Genomic DNA, 27,945 nt, shown 5'->3' with positions numbered 1-27,945 from the left:
TTTTTTTAATCTTTGGCAAACAGTTGTATGGAATTTCTCACACATTTTTTTTCCTTGGAACTCATATGTATGCTTCTACCTCAAGTCTAATGTAATTTATTTTTATATTCCTCTTTTAAAAAATTATTTCAGAAGCTTATCCATTTTATTGTTTTTTAAAATCAACTAATTTTTTCTCTTGATGTTTATATTTAATTATTTTATATCTGAACTAATTTTTGCTCCCCTCTTCTGTGTGTTTATTAAATTGTGCAGTATTAGCATATTATGTATTATATTATTTTTAATTTTTAATGGAAATTTTAGGGAAAATGTTAGCTATTCTCTCAGCTCAGAGATATGGTCTTTAGTTGTGCTTATTTTACATCTCTTCCCTCTGTTTTTCTTTATTTCAACAAACTTTTAATGTCCAAAATCTCTACTTTGTTCTTTTTTATGATTATAATAGTCTGTTGTAACTTTTTCCAAAAAAAAATTAATCATGCGTATCCTGAAGTTTTCTCCTATTTTCTATGTTACTCTATTTTGTCAGGTGTTATTCAACTTATGTTTTATTTGATAACTCTATTTTATGGTTTTAATTTCCTCCATGCATTCAGTGATTCTTGACTATTTGATCACATTTAAATCAAATAACCCTTGACCACTAAAGGAAACCAAAAATATTAAACCCCATAATATACTTTATTGACATGTTTGAGATAGCTATTTAGAGGGCCTGCAGATAGAAATAAACCTGAAAAGCCACTTTTTGTGGAAGATATTTGCACCTTTAGAGAAAAACAAACTGCCAGGCCTTCTGTGAAGCCCTCCTCAAAATCCAGATCTAGGAAAGATCACTCAGCCAGTCTTCCAACTATTCTTTCTGAGGGCTGCTACCTGTGAGGTTACATCTGCATAACAAGACCTACTTTGCTAGCCATACCTTTCTTTCTTTCTCTTTCCTATAACCTGTCTTGCCATGCCCTAAGCCCCCATTCTTACCATAACCTCAAGAAGATATATAAAAGGATCTATTATCTGGCCCTTTCTTTGAATTTTCATATTTTGTATGACTTCCATGCACACTTGTGCACATTTTAAAATTTTTTATGCCTTTTCTCCTGTTTCTTCTGCCTTTTGTCAGTTTTCATTTTCAGCAAAACTGAAGGGGAAGGGCAAAGGGGAAGATTTCCCTTGGCCCATTCATTTTTGGCACTGTGAGCAAGATAACCAAACCCGCTCTGCTCTTCTGGAAGTCGAAGTCAAGGGAACACTGGACCTGACAAGTCAGCAGAAGGGTAAGAATTTCTTAATTTCACTCGTGTCCGTGTGAAGAGACCACCAAACAGGCTTTGTGTGAGCAATAAAGCTTTTTAATCACCTGGGTGCAGGCAGGCTGAGTCCGAAAAGAGACTCAGTGAAGGGAGATGGGGTGGGGCCGTTTTATAAGATTTGGATGGGTAGTGGAAAATTACCATCAAAGGGGGTTGTTCTCTGGCTGGCAGGGGTGGGGTTCACAAGGTGCTCAGTCAGGGAGCTTTTGAGCAAGGATGAGCCAGGAGAAGGAATTTCACAAGGTAATGTCATCATTTAAGGCAGGGACTGGCCACTTTCACTTCTTTTTTGGTGGAATGTCATCAGTTAAGGCAGGAACAGGCCACTTTCACTTCTTTTGTGATTCTTCAGTTACTTCAGGCCATCTGGATGTATACATGGAAGTCACAGGGGATATGATGGCTTAGCTTGGGCTCAGAGGCCTGACATTCTTGTCTTCTTATATTAATAAGAAAAATAAAATGAAATAGTGGTAAAGTGTTGGGGTGGTGAAAATTTTTGAAGGTGGTATGGAGAGATAATAGGTGATGTTTCTCAGGGCTGCTTCTAGTGGGATTGGGGCAGCGTGGGAACCTAGAGTGGGAGAGATTAAGCTGAAGGAAGATTTTGTGGTAAGGGGTGATATTGTGGGGTTGTTAGAATAAACATTTGTCATTTAGAATTATTGGTGATGGCCTGGATATGGTTTCGTATGAATTAAAAAACTAAACGGAATAAGACAAGGAGAAAAATATGTATTAAAGGACTAAGAATTGGGAGGACCCAGGACATCCAATTAGAGAGTGCCCAAGGAGGTTCAGCATAGCCCTGCCAGCAAAGATTATTTATTTACTTTAAGGGTTAAGAGTGGTGGTTTGGGGATAGAACCAGGAGATATCAGCTATGGTATGGTACCAAGCTATGGCTTGGAGAAACAGTGTAAACCAGCAGTGTAAACAAGAGCAGGGCATTTATGAATAGTTGAGAATGGTGAATAGGAGTATGACTAGATAGAAGATAGTAGGGATGTTGTGGGGTTTGAGGGCCAGATGACAAGTTTTTTGGGTTGCAGTCCAAGTTGGTCTGGTGTCTGAAATGAGACTGGGGCCTAATAAAAAGGAGCATCCATACAGGAACTTAAATGGGCTGTACCCTGTAGCATCCCGAGGACAGGCCCGAATTCACAGAAGGGCAAGTGGTAAAAGTATTGTCCAGTCCTTTTTAAGTTGGTGGCTGAGCTTGGTGAGGTGTGTTTTTAAAAGACCATTAGTCCATTCTACCTTTTCTGAAGATTGAGGATGGTAAGGAGTATGAAGGTTCCACTGAATACCAAGAGCCTGAGAAACTGCTTGGGTGATTTGACTAATAAAGGTCAGTCCGTTATTGCACTTATAGAGGTGGGAAGGCCAGACCAAGGAATTATGTCTTACAGAAGGGAAGAAATGACCATGGTGGCCTTTTCAGACCCTGTGGGATAGGCCTCTACCCATCCAGTGAAAGTGTCTACCCAGACCAAGAGTTATTTTAGTTTCCTGACTCGGGGCATGTGAGTAAAGTCAATTTGCCAGTCCTGGGCAGGGGCAAATCCCCAAGCTTGATGTGTAGGGAAGAGAGGGGGCCTGAACAATCCCTGAAGAGTAGTAGACTAGCAGATGGAACACTGAGAAGTGATTTCCTTGAGGATAGATTTCCACAATGGAAAGGAAATGAGAGGTTCTAAGAGACAGGCTAGTGGCTTGTAACCTACATGGATGAGGTTATGAAATGACAACAGAATAGAATGGGCCTGTGAGGCTGGAAGGAGATATTTTCTTTGGTCCAAGAACCATTTGCCTTGTGTGGGAAGAGACTGATAGGTGGAAGTTTCAGTGGGGAAGTAGGTGGGAGTGGCCAGATGAGAAGGAGAAAAACTGCCATGAGGGATAGAATTTGGAATACTAGTTGCTTTTTTAGCTACCTTATCAGCATAAGCATTGTCCTGAGCAATGGGATCTGATGCCTTTTGATGGCCCTTGCAGTGAATGACTCCAGCTTCCTTTGGAAGTAAACCAGCCTTGAGAAGAGTTTTCATTAAAGAGGCATTAATGATAGATGACCCTTGTACAGTGAGGAAATTTCCTTCAGCCCCTATAACAGCATGGTGGTGCAGGATATGGAAAGCATATTTATTTAGAGTCAGTATAAATATTGACGCATAGTCCTTTTGCAAGAGCAAGGGCTTGAGTTAAGGAAATGAGTTTGGCTGGTTGAGAGGTAGTGGAGGGGGCAGAGTGGTAGCCTCAATGATAGGTGTGGAAGATACTATAGCATAGCCTGCCTTTGCTGGTGAGTGGTGACTAGGCCTGGTGGAACTACCATCAATAAACCAAATGTGATCAGGGTGAGAAACAGGAAAGAAGGAAATATGGGGAAATGGGGTGTATGTCAGCTGGATCAGAGAGACACAGTCATGGTGGTCAGGTGTGGTATCCAGAATAATGTGGGAGGCTGGATTGAAGTCCAGCCAGGAACAATGGTAATTGTGGGAGACTCAACAAAGAGTGAGTATAGCTGAAGGAGCTGGGGAGCAGAAAGTATATGCATCAGGTGGAGGAAGAAAACAGCTTTCGGAAGTTATGAGAACTGTAGAGAGTGAGTTGAGCATAGTTTGTGATTTTGAGGGCCACTAAAAGTATTAAGGCAGCAGCAGTCGTTGCACACAGGCATGAGGCTAGGCTAAAACAGTAAGGTCAAGTTGTTTGGATAAAAAGGCTACAGGGCATGGTCTCGGCTCTTGTGTAAGAACTCTGGCTTGACTGAAATAATGGGGGCTGTCTGTGAAGCCTTGCAGCAGTACAGCCCAATTAATTTGCTGAGCCTGTTTGGTGTCAGGGTCAGTCCAAGTGAAAGCAAAGAGAGGCTGGGATGAAGGATGCAAAGGAATAGTAAAGAAAGCATGTTTGAGATCCAGAACAGAATAATGGGTGGTGGAGGGAGGTATTGAGGATAGGAGAGTATATGCATTTGGTACCACATGGTGGATAGGCAAGACAATTTTATTGATAAGGCACAGATCCTGAACTAACCTGTAAGGCCTGTCTGGTTTTAGGACAGGTAAAATGGGGAAATTGTAAGGAGAGTTTATAGGCTTTAAAAGGCCATGCTGTAACAGGCAAGTGATAACAGGCTTTAATCCTTTTAAAGCATGCTGTGGGATGGGATATTGGCATTGAGCAGGGTAAGCGTGATTAGGTTTTAATGGGATGGTAAGGGGTACATCATCTGTTGCCAAGGAGGAAGTAGAAGTGTCCTATACTTGTGGATTAAGATGGGGAAATACAAGGAAAGGATGTGAAGGAGGCTTTGAACTGGGGGGAAATGTGGCAACGATGTGTGGCTGTAGCCTAGGAATAGTCAGGGAAGCAGATAATTTAGTTAAAATGTCTTGACCTAATAAGGGAGCTGGGTAGGTGGGGATAACTAAAAAGGAGTGCTTAAAAGAGTATTGTCTAAGTCGGCACCAGAGTTTGGGAGTTTTAAGAGGTTTAGAAGCCTGGCCATCAATACCCACAACATTTATGGAGGCAAAGGAAACAGGCCCTTGAAAAGAAGATAATGTGGAGTGGGTAGCCTCCGTATTGATTAAGAAGGGTACGGGCTTACCCTCCACTGTGAGAGTTACCTGAAGCTTGGCATCAGTGATGGTGTAGGGGGCTTCTGAGGCTATGGGGCAGTGTCAGTCTTCAGCCACTAAGCTGAGATGATCTGGGAAGGAGTCAGTCAGAGAGCCTTGGGCCAGAGTTCCAGGGGGTCTGGGAGTGGCTGCCAGGTGAGTTGAACAGTCCAATTTTCAGTGGGGTCCTGCACAGATGGGACACAGCTCAGGAGGAATCCTGGGCTGCAGGCATTCCTTGGCCCAGCAGCCAGATTTCTGGCACTTGTAGCAAGATCCTGGGGTAGGCAGTCCTGGAGGAATGCCTGGCTACCGTGGTTCAGGTGTTTGGAAGTTCTTGTGTGCTGGAGATTTGGCTGGGGTTTGTCTCACAGCAGAGGCAAGGAACTGCAACTCAGAAATACATTGCTACTTGGCTGCCTCTACTCTATTATTGTACATCTTGAAGGCGAGGTTAACTAAGTCCTGTTGTGGGGTTTGAGGGCCAGAATTTAATTTTTGGAGCTTTGTTTAATGTTGGGAGCAGATTGGGTAATAAAATGCATATTGAGAATAAGACGGCCTTTTGACCTTTTGGGGTCTAGGGCTGTAAAGCGTCTCAGGGTTGCTGCCAAATGAGCCATGAACTGGGCTGGGTTTTTATATTTGATGAAAAAGAGCCTAAATGCTAACTGATTTGGGAGAGGTCGGATAAAGAAAAAGGAGCATTAACCTTGACTATGCCTTTAGCTCCAGCCACCTTTTTAAGAGGGAATTGCTGGGCAGGTGGGGGAGGGCTAGTCATGGAATGAAACGGTAAGCTGGACCAGGTGTGAGGAGAGGAGGTGACAAAAGGACTATAGGGTGCGGAAGCAGAAGCTGAGGAAGAATTTGGACCTGGCTTGGCCTGGCTAGGAGCAGCCTGGGGAGGAGGGAAGAGGTGAGATGGGTCTGTAGAAAAGGAAGATTGGAAAGACTCAGCAACACTTGGGGTTGGCACTGAGGGGACAGGCGGGAGGGAAAGAAGGAGGATTTGGGGTGAGTTGCATTGGGAACAGAGACTAGGGAGGTACTTATGTGTAAAATAATGCCTGGACGTCAGGGACCTCAGACCATTTGCCTATTTTATGACAAGAATTATTTAGATCTTGTAGTATGGAAAAATTGAAAGTGCCATTATCTGGCTATTTGGAACCACTGTCAAGTTTGTATTGGGGTCAAGTGGTGTTGCAGAAGAAAATAAGATGCTTAGATTTTAAGTCAGATGTGAGTTGAAGAGGTTTTAAGTTCTTGAGAACACAGGCTAAGGGAGAAGAAGGAGGAATGGAGGGTGGAAGTTTGCCTATAGTGAAGGAGGCAAGTCCAGAGAAAAGAGAGGGTAGAGACATGGAGAGAAGGGGTGGGGGGTGCCTGCCCCCCAGGAAAGTGGAAAAGGGTTGGGGGGTGCTTGCCTCCCAGGAAAGTGGAGAGAAGAGAGGGTAGAGAAATGGAGAGAAGGGGTTAGGTGAGCAGCCCTGGGCTGCAATGTGGGTGAGCAGCCAAAGCAGGCATCCCCACAATTGACTTGCCACCAAGGGAATGTGGGTGAATGACCAAGGCAGGCATCCCTGCAGTGATCAAACACCAATGAAATGCGGGTGAATAATCAGGCAGACATCCCCACGGTGATTAAACACCAAGGGAAGACTGTCTTCCTGAGTCCATGACTGGCACTGGAGTTTTGGGTCCACAGATAAAATGCGTCTCCTTTGTCTCTACCAGAAAAGGAAAGGAACTGAAATTAAGAGAAGGGAGAGATTGAAAGATGTTGCCAAGATTGAAAGGAGAAAGAGGTTGAGGGATAGTGAGAGAGGTTGGAGAAGAGAGTAAAGAGAGGCTGCTTATCCTATTTAAAATTAGTGAGATGTTCCTTGGGCTGGTTAGTCTAAGGACCAGAAGTCATAGATGGATCTCTTCACGGAGTGAGGGTGAGGACAGGGGACTGATCTCCCAAAGAAGTCCCTCTGACCTGGGCCTTCGGCACCAAATTTCACTCACGTCCGTGTGAAGAGACCACCAAACAGGCTTTGTGTGAGCAATAAAGCTTTTTAATCACCTGGGTGCAGGCGGGCTGAGTCTGAAAAGAGACTCAGTGAAGGGAGATGGGGTGGGGCCATTTTATAAGGTTTGGGTGGGTAGTGGAAAATTACAGTCAAAGGGGGTTGTTCTCTGGCTGGAAGGGGCGGGGTTCACAAGGTGCTCAGTTGGGAACCTTTTGAGCCAGGATGAGCCAGGAGAAGGAATTTCACAAGGTAATGTCATCACTTAAGGCAGAGACTGGCAATTTTCACTTCTTTTGTAGTGGAATGTCATCAGTCAAGGCAGGAACAGGCCATTTTCACTTCTTTTGTGATTTTTCAGTTACTTCAGGCTATCTGGATGTATACATGGAAGTCACAGGGGATATGATGGCTTAGCTTGGGTTCAGAGGCCTGACACTCACCACTCATATTCCCAGGTGTTAGCCTGTGGAATCCCATCAAGGAATGGTAATAAATAAATAAATAAATAAATAAATAAATAAATAAATAAATAAATCACGATTTGTCTCTTTTTCTTTTTCCAAATTTAAGATTAACAAGTGAAAAGCATTTATGCAGAGTAGCCTTAAGTGTAGCAACTGTCATGTAATTTTTTGATATGAATCTTCATACTGTCTGAATCTTTTCCTTCCAGAAATAGTCTTTATTTTTTCCTTTGTCTCTTTCTGTGTCATTTGTCATAGAGTCCTTCTCATCTTGTTCTACATTCCTGACAGCTTGACTTGTGACCAAGTGGCAGCACTCTTTACTGTTCTCTGCCACTTGGGGGACCTGATTTTCAGGTTCTTTCCAGTGGCCAGTGTGAAAGGACTGGGAACAGAGTCATCAGATATTAAGCAGCACCTTCTGCCTTCTGAATGGGCTAAGTTCTCACAGGAGTTTGTCTTTATAAGAAATCCCATCCATGAAAGGCTTTTGTTGTCTCAACCCTTGTTGCCTGGCTAATCCTGGGAAAGTTCAATCCTAGGAGGGCCTACTGAGTGTCAGATTTAATGGTTCTATGACTGCCAACCCTCCATAAATTTGTGGAATACTGAAGACACCATATGTGCAAACACTGTCCTTAACCATCTGTGGCAACAAGAGTGTTTCACTATCTTAGCTTATTTCTTGGAGAGAATTTTTGAGAAAATTTTGGGGAGGGCTGCATCTTCTGCACCCATTTTAAAAAATCCACTCATGTCCATGGTATTAAAAATCTTAAAAGTTACCTCTGGGACTTTGTATGAAAACAGGCTCATTGGCTTGAATCACTTATGAAACAAATAAGCTGACTATATATGAAAGAATACTTTTTAGAGAGCTCTCCTCTTAAACAGCTGTTTTATTGGAATACAGCCTCAGAAACTCCCTTGGCAATATCAAAAAGAGCGTATAAATCAGATTTACAACAAAGTTTATCCCTGCACTTTGGGAGGCTGAGGCAGGTGAATCATGAGGTCAGGAGTTCGAGACCAGCCTGGCCAACATGGTGAAACCTCATCTCTACTAAAAAATACAAAAAATTAGCTGGACGTGGTGGCAGGCACCTGTAATGCCAGCTACTCAGGAGGCTCAGATGGGAGAATTGCTTAAACCTGGGAGGTGGAGGTTGCAGTGAGCCAAGATCATGCCATTGCACTTCAGCCTGGGTGACAGTTTGAGGCTCTGTCTCAAAAGAAAAAAAAACAAAAACAGAAAAACAAAAACACAATTTAAATTCTTTGTACACTCAGTGCTCAACTGCCTGTTTTGAATACCCTGATGTGCAAAAAAAAAAGAATAAAGGACACTCTACCCTTTATTCTAGAGGTTAGAATTTGGCTCTCACTGCTGCAGCCTAGCTTTGATTCTAGGTCAAGGAAACAAGGAGAGATGTAAAGTTTACCACTTTGAAATGTAAACTTCTACAATAAATTCTTAAGTAGATTCCGTTGGGTCAGGAGAGAAACGTTTATAAGAGTTAGTTTGAATTACTTGCTTTGGATGTATGTTTGTATAACTCTTGACTATTTGGGGTACCAATTTGCAATTCTTTCTACCCCCAGGAAAAAGTTTTTGATCTCCTGTCTTACTGACTTTCTCTTTTAATCTTCTGTCTATGGGGCACACTGGTAATGGAGTATGTGAGTCATCTGAAAATCTGAGACCCTATAGAATACAAGTGGACAGAAATGTGGGATGTATCTCAATTGGCTAATAAAACTTTCCTTTCTTTGAGCTGTCATTGGGAATGGTCTGAATCTTGGGAAAGGCATTGGTTAAAGCCATAAAGGGCCTCATGTTATCAGTCTCACATATGCTTGTTTTGGCTTTGAGTCATTTGTTTAGGTATACCTCTGGTTTAAAACTTTGGTTTATATCTAGAGTATGATAGCAACTTTTTCCCCAATTTATCTTGTTTCCTATATTGAGCCTGACAGACATGGCTACCACTGCCACTGGGAACTGAACTAGTGAGCAGGCAAGGCAGACCCCTCACAGTCAGCAGGGCCTTGTGGCAGGGAGTGGAGTGGGTGGAAGTGAGGGAGACACTGCTCCCACAGCCAGCACCCCCATTGCCTCTGCTCCAGTGAAAGGCTGGCTGCTCAGAGCACAAAATATTTGCTCCTTAGATATTTAATTTTGTTTTAAAAGAGTCAAAAGTCAGCTTAATTAAAAGCTGGTATTAGACCTTTAAAAAAAACACAAAAAAACCTCATGTTTTCCTTTAGATCCTATTTCCCCATGTTTCTTTGTGTGTTTTTGGCAACTGAAACCCCTTCTTAATTGTTTAGTCCCTTTAGTCCACTTCTTTTCCCGGTGGCAAAAATTTTGGTGTATATATATATATATATATATATATATATATATATATGGTACAAAATTCCATTAGTCCTTTTGGAAAGCTTAAGATCTCCCCAGACTGGCTCCCCTAGGACTCATTCTTTCATTTACTTCTGCCCCCCATTCTGCCACCTTCAGTCTCCCATCCCGTTTCCTTTAATCACTGATAAGTTACCCTGCAAACCCCTACTTTCTCCATTCAATGGTTAATGGATAAGAATAAGTAAGAACAAATATGAGAGTTCTAGATATCACATAAAGGGATCTAAAAGAGACTTCCAGTGACTGTGAGACCTCTTGAGGAACACAATCAAGGTGCCACTGGCCATTTCTTGGGTCCCTTGTTCATCTCACAGAGCCCTAAGGGTCAGGAGTTGGTTTAGCTTTATTCATTAATGGGCTCCGCCTTAAATTGCATATCCAATTAAGACACAGAATCTAAATCAAAGTCACCTCCAAACTAATTTGGTCCCCAAAGTACAGCTTTCTGGCATTTGGCTATTTTTAAACTCTTTGTAAAAGAAATTTACATCTAAAAAGAAAATCTTTATTTGAAATGGCATCTTCCTCCTCTGTATCTAAACCACCAGAATATTTTACATGAGAAAGATACTGACTTAAACGTTTACATAAAAAACTATCTTACTTTTGTTTAAGATACTTTTCCTGCCTATTATGCCTTAACTAGGCCTTTACCTATGCTGTTCTTTGTCTTGGCAAAAAAATGATATTTAGATCTAAGTTCTGTGTCTTTGAGATATAAATTTCTACTTTGTTTCACCTAAGAGTCATCCCTTTAGAAGTACAAATGTGGCCGGGCACGGTGGCTCACACCTGTAATTCCAGCACTTTGGGAGGTTGAGGCAGGCGGATCATGAGGTCAAGAGATTGAGACCATCCTGGCCAACATGGGGAAACTCCGTCTCTACTAAAAATACAAAAATTAGCAAGGCGTGGTGGCGTGCACCTGTAGTCCAAGCTACTCAGGAGGCTAAGGCAGGAGAATCACTTGAACCTGGGAGGCAGAAGTTACAGTGAGCCGAGATCACGCCATTGTACTCCAGCCTGGCGACAGTGTGAGACTCCATTTGAAAAATAAATAAATAAATTAATTAATTAATTTAATTTAATTTAAAAAAAGAAGTACAAATGTAGGGTTAATAGTTAATAGTTAATAACTACTAGTTAATAACTACTTAGAGCAATGAAACAGATCATCAGAATAGTTATGGTCTAAATGAGGGAAAGAAACACTCTTTGGAAGCTGGCAAGTAAAGAATCTTATCCAAACCTAGAAGATCTGCTTCTGTCTGAGTAGCTATACGACTACATGTCTTTGAGTATTAAGTATACATGATCTTTCTATGTAATTTGAGATAATCTTTGGTAAATACAGCTAATTTAAAAATTGTTGGTAAAATAAAATGTCCTCAGAATTTTCAGTACTAAAAATAATTTAAACTTTTTTTGCATGGGACTATTGATTGGCTTCCTCTGTTAGCAGTCTTAAGATCATGAAACTGTTGCTTCTGTAATGTTTTTTATATTTGTTTGGTTTTTCCATAAGCTGAAGCTATAAGGGCTGGCTGCTGGGCTCCCCTGCAGCCTTGCACACATCTTGCTGTGAGATTATGTCTTTGTTTTTGAGCCTCTGGATTCTGAGATCTGGACAGGTAGCCATGGTGAGGTGTGTCTACAGCACCTGGGCCACCAGCTGCCATCTTCACAGCTCTGTCTTCTGTTCTGAGCTACACACCTGGTGTGTGAATTCAGAACCCAGGTGGGCCCTGCCTTTCACAGTCATCCTCGATGCCTCATGGGTACTTGAAACCCAAGATGACTAGAAAAAATATTTGGGAAGGTACCTCTGTCATAGTTTCAAAATTATTTTCAGTAATTTAAAATATTAAAGTCATGTTATGTTAAATTAAGTAATAATCATAAAATGTGTGAGTCATTTGTAAGTTAGATATCAAAACATTAGTTATTAAACATGTTTGTTTATATACTTTGACATCTTTTTATAGCATAAAGCTAAACTTAGATCTGTTAATTAATGAAAAATTGAGAAAACATTTTTATAAAAAATTATGAAATGCATTTCATCTGAAAATATGAAACAGTTCAAAATTACTTTCTAGGTTTTCACTAGAAATTAGAGCTACCAAAAGTCAAAATTTAAATTATTATTTGTAATTAAGAGTATTAAAATAAGAGAAATAATTTTATATGCAAAGTGTATGAGAGAAGCAAGGTATGCTTTTGTTGAGGAAAGTTATAAAGGCATGAAGGTGTGTGTTTGTTAAAAAAATAGTTTTGTTTCTCAGTGAAGAAAAAAATGATATAGATTTCTACTGTGAAAAGTTGGGGAAATGGATATAGAGTTAGGGAAAGGGAATTTCTAAATTTTGTGTGACTAAATATTCATTAACATTAAATCTTTGTTCATCTCTTAATGGACACTTAGGTTGTTTCTAAATCTTGGTTGTTGTGAGTAGTATTGCAATAAACATGGGCCTGCAGATATTTCTTTGAGACACCAATTTCCTTTCTTTTGATATATACCTAGCAGTGGGATTGCTTTCTTATAAGAGTTTTTTAGGTTGAGGCTTAATAGCAAAAATACACTAATGAAAAAATAGAATTTGATTTTTAACAAGAATTTTATATAGTATTAAAAAGAAATAGTAAAAGATTTTGGTTCATCCCTTGAGTAAACTCAAAAAACAGTGGGGAGAGAGAAAAGGAAACAGAGACTGTATGTCTGATGCTGATTTTGTTATGTCTTTTGATTATTTGGGAACTGAGTCTCTTCTCTTGGTGAAGATTTTTGTTTTCTGAAGCATTTTAATTACCACTGTGGCTAAAGGAATGACTGTTATTTTACAGTGATTTGTGATCCTATTTTGTTCAAGTATTTTAAGCCTTTGACATATTTGACAGGCTTCTCAAAATCAAATTTCACAAATCAAAATTAAGTCTTTTTGACCTCAAACTTACTTTGGGATGTTACAGACAGCCCCTGAGGCATCTGAAAATGAGATAGTAAACATATTTATTTGGTATGTTAAGTTATATGGGAAGCATTGTCCAAAAAGAAATAATGTTGAATCTTCTTTGCATTATATTTGCATAAATGTGTTCCAAAATTGTATGAGATTCTTAATCTGATATATTAAATTGTAGGCCACAGAAAATAACTAAAGGAATTTGTCAATTGCATCTCTAACCATGGCCATTTTAAGCCTTTCGTCTGCAGTAAATCGCTTTCTTCTGATGCTTTTTTTCCTAAAAACTTTTTGCAAATGCTAAAGTATTGTGTCTTCAAGGAAGTTTATGGAAAAGACTACAAAAAGTACCCTGAAATACAGGTTTCTGGCAACTTTAAGATCATACAATTGGACTAGGCAAGAATTTTGAAAACTCCAATTAGAAAACTGGACTCATAAAATTACCAACCTAGCATCAAGCACAATAAGAATTAAATATGTGGGACTGAACTGATGAAGAATTGCAATGATTGTTATATATTTTTTTGTTTAAACTGTTGCTCATTTTTTAATGTTTTCTGAGTTAAGAAAACTTTTTTATTTTATGCAATTTGTAGCTTACAGGAATTGGATGAATCATACTTTTGTGAGTAAAATTGAAATGTTTACCTTTTTCACTACTTAATCCCTCCAGAATTTGTAAATTGTTTGGGATTATTCTTATTTTATGGCAGTATACATATTTGTATGAGCTCAATAAAGATCTGTTTTCTTTTATTACAGGTCACAATTGGAGATACTGTTATTTTACCAAAGCTTTGACTGGAATGTCATATTTTCAAATGTGACCAGGCTGCTTTGAGGTGTTCAGCTTGACTTTATAAAGCCAATAGACTTGGAGAAAGATTAACCTGGTACTTTGTCTATATAGTTCCTTTACATAGTTTCTGACCTTGCAGTAAGTAAAGAATGTGACAGGCCCAGGAAACTCAAGATATTTTGAGGACCTTAAGAAGAATTCACCCAATTCGTACAGATATTACAGACACTGTCTTTGGTTTGGCTCCTAAGCCTTTAGAAGTTTTCCAAAGTCTAATTCAAAAGTCCTTATGAAAAAGTTACTGTAAAGCTAACTTAAAAATAATCTATATGCCAAGTACTATTCTTGCTTCACTTTATGCAAATAATCAGGACAAGTATAATAAGACTAAAATTGATTTTGCAAATAAATTAGTCTTACTATAATTTATCTTTGGTAGAAGTAGAAGTGAGAGACTAAAGAGAGAAAAACTATGTGTCAAAAAAAAAAAAACCTATAGTACATTTGTAATGAGATTCCAGCTCATTGTGGCTTTTTTAAATGAGATTTTATTATTTACCTGAAATCTAGACTAAATCTTAGATTTTTAGTTTCCTCCAGTATCTGGCTGTGACTCTCCAGATTAACATTTCCAACTTTTCTCCTACCCTTCTGACTTAAAATCACTAGAGATTAAAACTGCTTTTCTTAAAGCCCTACAAACTGAAACTAGACAACTTGACATAAATGTTGGGAGAAATTGTTATAGCAACTTATAAACAGCCTTCACGCCTATTGACTTATGAACTATGCAGAAAGCTTACTAGAACACTTGACTGAAATTACAACCTAAGAACAACTGTCAGTTTGCCACTGCCTGCCCAATCCAACTAAAGATACTTCAGAGACTCTAGAAAAACTACTTTATAGACTACTCTAGACATTAACCTTGTTTTCTTCTTCTTCTTCTATTTCTATAGAAATTCCCCTTAAAGATCTGTTTGCATAAATCATATATAGATGCCTAGCTTTGCATTTTCATCTGCAATGCCACCTCCTGGAATGGGACTCAACTGTTTAACTCTTGGAATGAGACTCAACTATTTAACTGACCTGACAGATTCTCATATTCTCAAGACTGAGTTTGATTCAAGAAGATATGGCTGCTGGTCCTAATCCATGCTTTTGTTTTTCTTCACCAATCTCTTATCTCACAATCTCTAAACCAATTCTCTCTATAGCTGCCAATCCCAACTTAATATATGAAACTTTCTGAAAATAAACTTTCAGCTGGGGGACTAAAAAAAAACAAAAATATTTCACCCCAAAATACACTTCTTTGAAATATTTTGAGTTAGCTATTCAGAGAGCCTGCAGACAGGAATAGCCTTGAAAAGCTGCCTTTTATGGAGAATATTTGCATTTGTTGAGAAAAATCTACTTCAGTGAAATAAAATGTCAAGTTTCTCTCAGGCCTGCCCCTTTATCGAGATCTAGGAAAGATGAACTCCACCGCAGGCTTCCATCTATTCTTTCTGAGGTCTGCTACCTGTGAGGCTTCATCTGCATAACAAGACTATCTTTGCTGGCCTTACCTTTGTTTCTCCTTCTCTCCCATAACCTGTTTTGCCATGGTTCAGACTCTTATTTTTACTGTAACCTCAAGATGATATAAAAGGATAAACCATCTGGCCTTTTCTTTGAATTTTCATATTTTGTATGACTTCCATGCACACGTGTGCACTTTAAAAATCTGTAGCTCTTTTCTTCTCTTTCCTCCTTTTTTTTTTTTTTTTTTTTTGGCAGGATCTTGCTCTGTCACCCAGGCTGGAGTGCAGTGACACAATCATGCCTCGCTGCAGCCTCGATCTTCTGGGCTCAAGCCATCCTCCCACCTCAGCCTCCAGAGTCACTGGGACTACATACCTGAGCCACCACACTGGGCTAGTTTTTCTGTTGTTTGTAAAGATGGGGGTCTCTCTATGTTACCCAGGCTGTTCTTGAATTTCTTGGCTCACATGACCCTCTCTTGCCTTCGCTTCCCAAAGCACTGGGGTTATAGCTGTCAGCCACAACACCTGGCCCCTTTTCTCCTTTTAATCTGCTCTTTGTCAATTGATTTTCAGCAAACTTTCAGAAGGCAAAGGGAAAGTTTTACCTTGGCCCCTTCCCTGCTTTGATGATTACCGCTTGCCCCTGATGTTTACTGAAAAAGAAAGAGCAGGGCTCTGGTAAATTTGGGATGTGACCTAAATTGTTTTATGGGTAGAGGCAACTTTGTCTTTCTCAGAAACCAATAACTCCCTGGCATCTTGTCTTGATTTTACATTTCTGTTCTGTGGACCCTGATCTGGCTTCCTGCTTCATCTTGTGACCAAGGAACACACAAACCACTGCTTGATCAAGTAAGGGAAAAGAGGGAGTTACTAGAGTTTAGTTACTCTAGGTGCACGAGATACAGCTCACCAGTGAAATTATCCTGACCAATGCCCCATGTTCTCTCCAACAGGAAATATCACTACCTCAGAAGTATTCAGATCACATTTTATATTTTGTTTTCCTATTGTTTTACTTTTCATTTATCCATTTATGTTTGCTTTTGATATTTTGGAAATTTCATAATGGTTTTGGTTTTCTAATGACATTCTATATAGCTTCTCCACACTTATGGATTTATTCATTGAATAAATTAATTGTTATATATGTTCATTGGCTTTTAGAAGGGAAAGTGAGTAGGCACATATTCTTAGTTTTTCATTGTGGTGCAATCTCCCTGCTACTGATGATAATTTTATGGGAAAACTTGACACTCTGCCAATGATGAAGGAATTCCAAAGCACATTATTTCCCCACAAGTGCAAGTCCCTGAAGCACAGTATGAGAAACAGTGATCTAATTGTTGTGATTTCATTCTCATCCTGCAACATTTTAATGTGTTCTGGCTTCCCATATGTCTCTACCTATAGAAAGAATGTAAATGATGCTCTTTGAGCGTTCTACTCTGTATGGTGGCAACTTCTTATTGTAAATTATGAAGTACTCATTCTGGTTTGAAACATTTTGTCTCATGTTCCTCCAAGCCTAAAGATGAAGCATCCCATGACTATGAACAGAATTAAGTTTCTTAAAATTTAATGTTGAAAATTAGACCTTGGATATGTAATCATCAAAAGTCTGGACTTTGGCACCAAATATCCAGAATATGAATTCCAGATTTTTCATTTAATAACTATGTCATATTGTTAGCTCAGTCCCCTTATCATAAAAAAGTAGTTTGGCTTATAGACTATACTTTATAAATATTGACAAAAGACCAGAAAGAAAATTCACATAAGTCCTATTTCCCAAAGTAAACCCACAGGATATTAAATGTTTCAAAGAAGAGAAGTCCTACTGTGAGAAACAAATGTTAAACAGGATTATTTAATTTATATCTTCTTAGATCCCATAACATGTTCTATATAACATGTTTGAGTCTTTAATAGTGGTATATGATATATAGATAAACTTATTTGACTCCAAAAATATTTTATCTCAGAGTAACTTGCAGAATTTATTTTCTCAGATAAGACTTTGGATGCACCAAGGTCAATGTCACCTCGATGGTCTCTTGGGAGACCACAGAGCTGTTATGTATCCAAGATACAATACCCAAGACATCTCCATGTGTCTGGTAGTGAATGAATTTTTAGTATTTGTAGCTTTCTGGAGTGCAAACTCAATACCAAGAAATTCTGCATCAAAAAGTGCTCCATACTTTTAATAGTCCCCATCTTTTTTCATTATTACAACTTATTTTTCAAGATCCCAGTCCCCCAGGCCTGTTGAGCAGAATGACTAATCCAGGAATGCAAAAAAAATGGGTAATAACACATATTAAATAGGTTAAACTATTGAGCTTCCTCATCTAATATTTGTTTCTATTTGGCTGCTATTTTTTTTATCAGCAGATGCTTCTTGGATATATAACACTTAACCACATCCAAGAGTCCCATTCAATGGTAGGTTTTTCTGTTACCATGGGGGGACTGTTTTTGAGCAGTTGAACATTTGGGAATTTGAAAAGATATCATAAGGTTTCCTCCTTCCTCTGTTGGTGAATGGGACTGACTATAACCCTCATAGGGAATGTGGGAGATATTATTTATAGTCGTCTGTAAGGGAAATAAAACTCCAAGTGAAATATCACTAAAAAGATTATTTTCCAACATCCACAAACATCTCTTTTTGGCAAATGAATTTCTCTTTTTCTATTACCAAGTACTTGGGGCAAGGAAGACATAGAAACAGAAAATCATCCACTGCTGGGACTGGGAGTCCTTGCACCCTTAACTTGTTCCTATCCAGCCCACAGTTTGCTCAAATTATATCCAAATAGTAAAAAGGGGTATTCTGAATATGTTTGAGTGATGTAGCTGGTTCATAATGTTTTCAGGTCAAATTATCCTGAGAAACTTGTACAATAAGTAAAGAAAATGTTACTTGAACTTAGAAACAGTTACTCAAACAATAAAAAAGTTATTTAAACTTAGTTGCTGAAATACATACTTATTCTTAACTATAGCAAGACATTTAGGTGTTGTCCTGAATAGGCAAGCTGTCTCCCAAGAGGTGTCCCTAGTGACTTTCATTCTTTCTGAGAATCTAAAAGGTCAAAGCTAGAATTATCTGAACCATCTAACTGCAATCATGAAATTAACTTGATATCTATAAAATCTTGATACCTATTTTATTTTATTTTATTTTATTTTGCTTTAAGTTCTGAGATACATGTGCTGAACATGCAGGTTTTTTACATAAGTATACATGTGCCATGGTGGTTTGCTGCACCTGTCAACCTATCATCTATGTTTTATGCCCTGCATGCATTAGGTATTTGTTCTAATGCTCTCCTTCCCTTTGCCCCCCAACCCCTACCCCCTGACGGGCCCTAGTGTGTGATGTTACCCTTCTTGTGTCCATGTGTTCTCATTGTTCAACTCCCAGTTATGAGTGAGAACATGTAGTGTTTGGTTTTCTGTTCCTGTGTTAGTTTGCTGAGGATGATGGTTTCCATCTTTATCCATGTTCCTGCGAAGGACATGAACTCATTCTTTTTACGGCTGTATTGTATTCCATGGTGTATATGTGCCACATTTTCTTTATCAAGTCTATCATTGATGGGCATTTGGGTTGGTTCCAAGTCTTTTTTTTGAGACAGGTTCTTGCCCTGTCAGCCATGCTGGAGTACAGTGGCACAGTCATGGCTCACTGCAACCGTGACCTCCTGAGCTTAAGTGATCACCTCAGTCTCCCAAGCCACTGGGACTGCAGGCATGTGCCACCCTGTCCAGCTAATTTTGGTTTTGTTTTTTTGTAGAGACAAGGGTCTCACTATGTTGCCCAGGTCGGTCTCAAACTCCCAGTCTCAAACAACCCTCCCACCTCAGCCTTGCAAAGTGCTAGGATTCCACTTCTTAATAAAATACTATATCTGAGTATAATTGTGAATTTTACCAATTTAAATCATGTGATCCACAAAGCATCACTCTCACATTCTCAGGCAATGCAACAATAATCATAGTCACCATAATGGAGGTTAAAGAAACTTTAATTTTTCTTAAATTTCTGCAACCTCAAAAGAAGAGAATGTAGAGGAAGGGAGAGAGAAATGAATACAAAACAGACAGCAGCAGCTGCAATGAATGTCCTCTTTATCTTACTGTTGCTGTTAGAGTTATTGACACAATTAATCACTCATATTTGCATGCAGCTTTATAAATTTACAAAGTGAACAAGCAGTAGTTATATGAATCATAATTAGGATAATCCATTAAAAACCCTAATAAATGGACATTTAACTAAATGGAAATGGAACTAAGGGCTCCCAACTCATCTTTTATCAACTAATTTGATGATGCTAGGGTGTGGCCTTTTCTTGCTTGCCACGGTGTCTGGCTTAGAATATGCACTTCATAAATATCTGTCAATTAAATGAACTATAAATTGATGACAAAAGATGAAGCATTCCATTTCCTGCAAATGCAGTTTCTTAAGCACAGATTTGAATGCAAACATGGGAAAGATGTCTACCATTAGTTTTCTAAGCATCTATAATTAGATAGTAACATCAATCTCTGAAAGGGAGAGACTGGTCATTTGAAATGATGTGTATGCATAGGACAGTGTAAGAGCATTGAGAGAAAGATGAAATTGGGGAAAGACAGAGACAGTTTAGTGTAAAGATATGTTCTGTAACCAATGACATTCTGAAAGTTAACCAATCCATTGTTCTTATAGCATAAAGAACCACAATCTGTCAAATCAAAAATATCATTTTTTTTGGCCTCAACTCTGGGGCCAAAACTAGTACTAGTACAGTACTAGTATTGTATTAGACTGACTCCACATGGAGGAAGACTGGGACATCCATGCCAACCTTAGTGTTATTTCTAAATGTCTGAAATTGAAAAATGTAGGTTTTCTATTGAAATACCACAAAAATAAGGGTAAAATGCAATATTAAGCTAGTATTACATGAGGTGAGTACAGATGTTCTTGTTCGTCTGGAAATGTGCTCTCACAGTAGGTTCTGCCCCCCAGAAACCTGTTTGCAGAGAGAGAGAGAGATAAAAAACAAAAGCTGCCTCTTCATGGTCTCCCTAGAACCAGCTGACTGTCCCTGGACACATGGTTAGGAAAATGATGGTGAGATTTCAGTTACAACACAATTCATACGCATGCTAATATATTTGAATTGGCAGCTCCAAAAGAAGTATCTGCTAAGTCTAGTTGATATAAGGCCCAAGCTGTGATTCAAAAAGCCAGCTGTGGCTGCTTCCTCATTGGGAGGCTTGCTATTAGGAGAGTGAAAAGCAGCACAGAGTGTTGCTGGGGGAGTAGGCAGTGCTATCAGTTTTCCCAACTCATGACAGCATCAAATGCTGAAAACAGAGAATAAAAATGGCAAGGAGAAAGTGAAATGAACAGGTGTGCAGCTAAATTAGTCAGAAGGTATCTTTATGCACAAAGAAATTTGAACAAGTTTTCTCATGTATTATTAGTCAGGACTTGAGAAATGCAAAAATCCTATTTATATTAGATTAACCTCAAAAGGGAATGTAACAAACTGAAGAACAGAGAAGTTCAAGGATGAAGCTGGCTTCAGGCATGTAGAGAATATTGGTCTTGAATGCTATCTTCAGGGCTCTCCATCTCCCTTATTCCTGCTTTCTTTTTTTTTCTGGGCTGGCTTTATTCTTTCCTTTTGCATATATATTTTCTTTCAAGTGACTGGGACCATGGTCGCTGAATCCCTAAACTCAAATCCTCCCAGACTAGAACCTCAAGTAGAAAAAAACCCTTCTTTTTCCAAATGTCATAGATTGATATCAAGAAAAATTCTAATTCCTCTATAGAGTCCTATGTCCAGTCTTGTACTAGTCACCTTGCCAAGAATTTTGGATTCTTTGATTGGCCTGAGTTAACACAAAAGTCTTGGACATTGTCGTTACAGGCATTATTAGAGCCACTTAGAGAGAGCTAGGGAGTTCCCTTAGAGAAAGTGAAAACTGGTCCCAGAAGAAGTGAGGTGGAAAACATGGAAGATATTCTTCCCCAAAATCGATCTGTTTCATAAAGAAGCAGAGTGGGAAAATGCACTGAAAAGAAAGAGAACTCACCACTAAAGCAGCAATGTTCTGATATTGGGACAAATACACATATCGGGAGACACATGCTCCTTGAAGCTTGTGTAGCTGTATCTTAAATCAAAGCATTTACCTAATTAATATCAGCAGGATCTTTTTTATTGTAAGTAACAAATACCCAAAGCAAACTGGCTTATCAAATAAAGGATTTAAGTAACTAAAAAATCCAAAGGTTCTGGTGTCTTATGGCAAGGCTTGATTTAGAAGTTCAAACAAAGTGACTGTGACCTAAATTCTGGTTCTTTGTTTTTCAGTGTTATCTCAGTGTTAGCTCCACCATCAACAAACTTCCCCTTCATAGTCTGGAGATGGCTACCAATAGCTCTCAGATTATCATGCTTTCTCATTCATGATAAGCACAGAAGTTAATTGTTCTCTAACTTCTAAATAAGAGATCTGGGATTGAGTCTAATTGAATCAATTGGATATCAGTTAGATACCCAGTGAACCACTGAAATCAGAGAAATTGAATTATACCAATTATTATAAGCTTGAGCCCTTGGTATCAACCCTGAAGCAATGAACTATGTGAGGTAAGAATGAATATCAAAGAAATATTTAAGTGCTGTTCCCAAGAGATAGAATAGATGCCGAGTGGGCAAAAACATTAAATGTTCAAAATAAAAATTTTTACCATAACCTCTTTGATGACTCAATCACATTTCAGGACTTTATAATGCTTCAGAGTTATCACAATGATTATTAGTTATTATAAAGTGTTGTGGTACATCTGATGTCCAGAAAAGATCTTGCAAATCATATTTTCTAAGCCTCTTATCTTAGAGAATAGGAAAGAGGTTCAGAAAGGTGAAGTGGCTTCTCAAAAGCTATAGCTAGCATGTACTATAATTATAATTTTAGTCAAACTTTCCTTGTATTTCCTTGTCATGATTGAGACGGTAGTCAGTACCACTGAATTATTATTGCATGAGTTTTGGAACACTGTAAAATGCTTTCATCACTGGATGAAGGCTTACAAATTATGAAGTACCATTTTTCTCTATTTTATGTTTTTTTTTTTTTTGAGGACTTTTAAAAAACCACAGCTCTGTCTGATGGTTTCTCTAGTTTTACTGAACATTTTTTTTTATCACTCTTTCATGCACTGAATGAAAGATGGTCCTAGGCACAAATCTACAATGGGTTTTAAGTAAAAATGATTAGTTACGTGTAAAATAACGTTGCATTCAAGTTGTTTTGCTGCAGCTCTTTTCTATGCTTCACAAAATCACATAATTTCTACATCATATTACCTATTTATTTTTCCATGAAAGGAATACAAGAATAGTTTCAAAGAAAATTTACAATTTTGGTATAAATCTACACAGCTACATAGAAAAAATCTCGTGTCAATATGAAAAAGAAAATTTGCAACAGGATTATAAAATCTGCTATAAAGCAAATTTTATGCTTTCAAAAATTATGCTTTAAAATTTTTTTGTTTGTTTTCATGAAAAAAAATGCAAAACTCTAAAGTTGTTATGTTGTGATTTCTGACACCACTGAATATTCCCAATTTCTACTTCAGATTCTGTTCACTAAGGGTCAATAAATAAGCCTAGAGGAGGTACTATGTAGGATGACTAAACAAGAAGTATGCACTCACATTGCTACCATATTTTTTATTCTAATGATCTTAAATCTCTTGTTAATTTGTTAAGTCATCCTCTTAATATCTCTAAAATTATAGATGCCTAAATCCTTAAATATAGCAAATTAAATTCATCAATATACAAAAAATGATAAACATTTTACTAAGTGGGGTTTATTCTACAAATGCAAGATTAGTTTACCATATGCAAATCAGCCAATATAGTTAATCACTTTAGCAGATTGAGGAAGAAAGGTCATATGATAATACAAATAGATATTTTTGATAACTACCCATTTATATTAAAAACTCCACAAACAAGAAATAAAAGAAAATTCCCTCAAACTATTTGAGCATCCATGAAAAACTTAGAGCTAATGTAATACTTAACAGTGAAATATTAAACACTTTCTTTTTAAGATCAGGAACAAAACAAGGTTGTATACTTTCATCACTTCTATTTAACATTGTGCTAGAGCTAGTGCTGGTGCAATGGGACAAGAAAAGATAGGAACAGACATGCAGATTGGGAAAGAAGTACTAAGACTGTTTTTATCTTTGACATGCAGATAACATGATAATGTTATTCAGAAAGTTCTAAGGACATCTATGAGAAAAGTACTAAAGCTAATAACTAAATATAACAATGACACAGGATACAAAGAATATAAATATCAATTGTATTTATGTATACTAGCAATGAAAAATTTGAACGTGAAATTTAAAAATGCCATCTAAAATAGCATTCAAAACATTAAAGTTATACAAAAATATAATAAAAGATATATATATATGATGGTGACATTAAAAACTATGAAACATTTTATAGTTCAATTAAAAAGGACTAAATGAGAGATACACTGTGTTGTATCTTCCACTGGGTTGGAAGACTCAATACTGTTAAGGAATTAATTTTCCACAAATTGATCCATATATTCAGTACAGGTTCAATAAAAATATTAGCAAGATTCTTTATAGAAATTTAAAAGCTAATTTAAAAATTTATTTTAAAAAAACAAAGGAACTATAATAGCCTAAATAATCTAGAACGAGAAGAACAAAATTGAAAAACTCACTCTACCTGACTCCAGATTTGCTATAAACCTACAACAGTCAAGTAAGTGTGGCAAAGGATGAACAAATAGGCCAATGGAACAAAATAGAGTGAAAATTAGACTTACACATGTATGGTCAAATAACTTTAAAAATGATGTCAAAGTAATTCATTGAGGTAAATAAAGATCTCTTAAATAAATGATATCCATATAAAAAGAATCTTGTTGAATTCATAATAGCTTTATTCATATTGTCCCCAAACTGTAAACATCCCAGAGGTCCATCAAAGAATAAATAAGCTGTGTTATTTTACAAAATAGTGTTCTACTCAGCAATAAAGAGAAACAAACAACTTATATATGCAACAGTATAGATGAATCTCAAAAATATTTTGCTGAATGAAATAAGCTAGAAACAAAAAAGGTTTGTTTTCACTGTTTGGCTCAGTGAAATTCCAGAATAAGTAAAATTAACCAGTGGTGATACAAATCAGATCATACTTCTCAGAGATATCAGTTCACTGAAAAAGGGCATGACAGAATTTTGTAGAATGGTAGAAAAGTTCTTATTCTTGATATGCATCCTATTTTCCTATGAGAGTGAAAGAGACTGAAAATGTGGCTACATGTTAATAATCAGTGAATATAGATCAAAAACATAGGAAGTTTACATTACTATTCCGGTGTTTTTCTGTGGGCTTAAAATTTGTTTAACATAAAATGGTTTTTTGAAGACAGTAATTAATTTTGTCCAATTTTCATTCTGAAAAGATTTGAAAAGACTTATAGCAAGAATACATACAAAATTATAATTATACATAAAATAAATTATACAGTAAAATGCATAAAAGAAATTATACAGTAAAATGTAAAATGAGATCTAGAGAAAAACAGGAACAAGAAAAGTTTATTACAAATCTGCAACCATATATATCTTTAAGCTTTAAATTTATATCTGTGCTTCTAAAACAAAAAGCAGTAAAAAAAAAAAAGTTACATAATAATTACCATAAGGAATATGAAGATTTATCTTTGTTGGATCATGAATGTTATGCTAGCTTTATAAAATTGCAAAAAGAAGCTGTTTTCCCATCTTTTTAAAGTTCTGGAACATTTTGTATGACATAGAAATTTTTTTCTTTATACTTTGAAGAAATTTATCTATTAAAAGCACCTATTCTCTGAATCACTTTATTAGTGATATTTTGAACACTATTTTAGTCATCTGCTTAATGGTCTATTCTGGCATTATACTTTATTCTGATTAAATTTAGGAATTTTTATAGTTTTCTGGAAGTATATACTTTTATTTTTAACATCTGTGTCTATTTGTATATTATTGTTTTAAATTTCTTCTCTTCTATAGGCCTGCTAGGCTTTTTTGCTTGTATCATTTTCTAAAGCAAAATTATTTTTCATTGTTCATTCTAAATAACTATTTACTGCTTCTTATTTTCCTCTATTTATTGTTCTTATGTTTGGTTTATTACTTTTATCTAATTATTTAAGTTAAATGCTTAGCTCACATATTACCACCCTATTTTCACTTTTACTTTTAATATAAAATCTTTTTAGAATATAACTTTACTACTATTCCAAAAGAGGTTCACTTGTTTTTTATTACTTAAATAATTGGAAGTTGTAATATTATCCTTTTTGAAAACTGATTCCTTTTTATTTCTTTTTAAAAAATCTCTAAGTTTAGAAACACTTTCCCTTTACACCCTTGTTACTTATGTCTAGATTTAAAATTAGAGAATATGGTTGCTATAATTTCTAATTTTTCTTGTAAGTTTTTAAAGGGTAAATTTTTGAAGATTCATGAGCATTTCATATACTCTTTTTGATCTTGGGCATAAAGCTATCTGCATATCTCTTTAACAAGCCTCTTTAGTGTTATTCAGTTTCTCCATTTTAATACTATATATCCATTTCGGTTTCCTTGGGCTGTCTCAAAAACAGAGTGATGTTTCCAGATTTCTGAGGTCAATTTATTTCTTTCTATTTTTCCTTATAGTACTATAGTTGTCTTATATTTTTAATTATATTTATTTCATACATTATTTCACAAGTTTTATATCTTCACTACTTGTCCTGGATGCTTTACGCTTTTAATTCAAATTTGACATTAATTTTGCCATTTTTGCTGTTTTTATATATTTAGCCATATATTGCTTAACATTTTTAATTTCTGTGGTCAGAAACACAGATTAAATAAAATAACTCAAAAGACAAAGTTTGTTAGAAGATATTGAGGTTTCTCAGAAGAATTAAACCATCAAATCACAGAAAAAAAGACACAAGCATCCCATTTTGAGGACACAACGCACAGTGCCAGGCATGGCAAAATCTATCTATGGTTTGGGAAGAACATGTTCTATAGCCTGAGTGAAGCAGAGAGTTTGTATTGGGGATGAGTAGAAAAGGGGAATTCCTATTGATTTCTAAATGTTTGAGGTCCCTTCTCCCTCTTTTTAAGACCCAACCTGATAACGTAGATTTAAAGCACCTACCTTCTATATTATGTTTCATTATTTGTACTAAATTAGTTCATAGTATTACATTTTTTATTATATGTCTTATAAGTCAGTTTTGTACTTTTGTGTCTGGAATTAATTCCTGCTGGTGGTTTCTTGGTCTCGCTGATTTCAAGTAGGAAGCCACCGACCCTCGCGGTGAGGGTTACAGCTCTTAAAGATGGTGCATGTAGTTTGTTCCTTCAGATGTTCAGATGTGTCTGAACTGGTGGGTTCCTGGTCTCGCTGACTTCAGGAGTGAAGCCGCAGGCCTTCACAGTGAGTGTTACAGCTCTTAAAGGTGGCGTGTCCAGGGTTGTCCAGAGTTGCTTTTTCCTCCCAGTGGGTTCATGGTCTGGTGTCTGGAGTCGTTTCTTCCTCCCAGTGGGTTTGTGGTCTTGCTGACTTCAGGAATGAAGCCACAGACTCTCGCCTTGAGTGTTACAGCTCATAAAGGTAGTGCAGACCCAAAGAGTGAGCAGCAGACCTGAGGAGTAAGCAGCAGCAAGATTTATTGTGAAGAGCAAAAGAACAAAGCTTCCACAGCATGGAAGGGGACCCCAGTGGGTAACCGCTGCTGGCAGCCTGTATTCCCTTATTTGGCTCTGCCCACATCCTGCTGATTGGTCTATTTTACAGAGTGCTGATTGGTCCATTTTACAGAGTGCTGATTGGTCCATTTTACAGAGCACTGATAGGTGCGTTTACAATCCTTTAGCGAGACACAGAGCAATGATTGGTGCATTTATAATCCTTTAGCTAGACACAAAAGTTCTCCAAGTCCCAACCCACCCCAGAAGCCCAGCTGGCTTCACCTCTTACTTTTACTGGTGGCTGGGAATTCTTAAATAAAATAAAAAGTGATTAGTTGTCAAAGTTTACTTCAATCATAGCTAAGAAAAGTTTGACCCATTGATCTTCTCTTTTGCGGCTGTAAGATCTGTGTTTTCATTCATCAAGAAAAAGCCTTTCTCATTTTCTTTGAGATGGAGTTTCACTCTTGTTGCCCAGGCTGGAGTGTGATGGCATGATCTGGGCTCACCACAACCTCCACCTCCCAGGTTCAAGTGATTCTCTTGCTTCAGCCTCCCAAGTAGCTGGGATTACAGGCATGTGCCACCACACCTGGCTAATTTTCTAATTTTAGTAGAGACGGGATTTCTCCATGTTGGTCAGGGTGGTTTCAAACTCCCAACCTCAGGTGATCCACCCACCTCGGCCTCCCAAAGTACTGGGATTACAGGCATGAGCCACCGCACCTGGCCTGCCTTTCACATTTTCAATCTTTGGAGTCAAGCTTAGGGGATTAATAGAAGATCACCCAATGTCCCTATTCAAGAGAAATTCTCAGGGTTAAGCCAAATTCTCATAACTCAGGGATTAATTACACAAATTTTGCATTTTCTTATATAAATTTTTACCCTGCCAACTTTGCAGGTAGTTTCAAATAACATTCGGTCACTAGCTGTCATCAGTCCATCATGATTTGCCAT

The 27,945-nt window shown here is 37.5% G+C and overlaps 1 pseudogene; it reads right to left on the bottom strand.

Annotated features, from left to right (window-relative positions):
• Window positions 1–1,905: 1,905 nt before the first annotated feature.
• Window positions 1,906–27,945, bottom strand: LOC134739780 (uncharacterized; annotated as a pseudogene).

This window comes from Pongo pygmaeus, chromosome 5 (genome assembly GCF_028885625.2).
Source record: "Pongo pygmaeus isolate AG05252 chromosome 5, NHGRI_mPonPyg2-v2.0_pri, whole genome shotgun sequence".
Classification (NCBI taxonomy): domain Eukaryota; kingdom Metazoa; phylum Chordata; class Mammalia; order Primates; family Hominidae; genus Pongo; species Pongo pygmaeus.
Note: the sequence above shows the minus strand (reverse complement) of the source record. Positions and strands in the feature narration are given on the sequence as shown.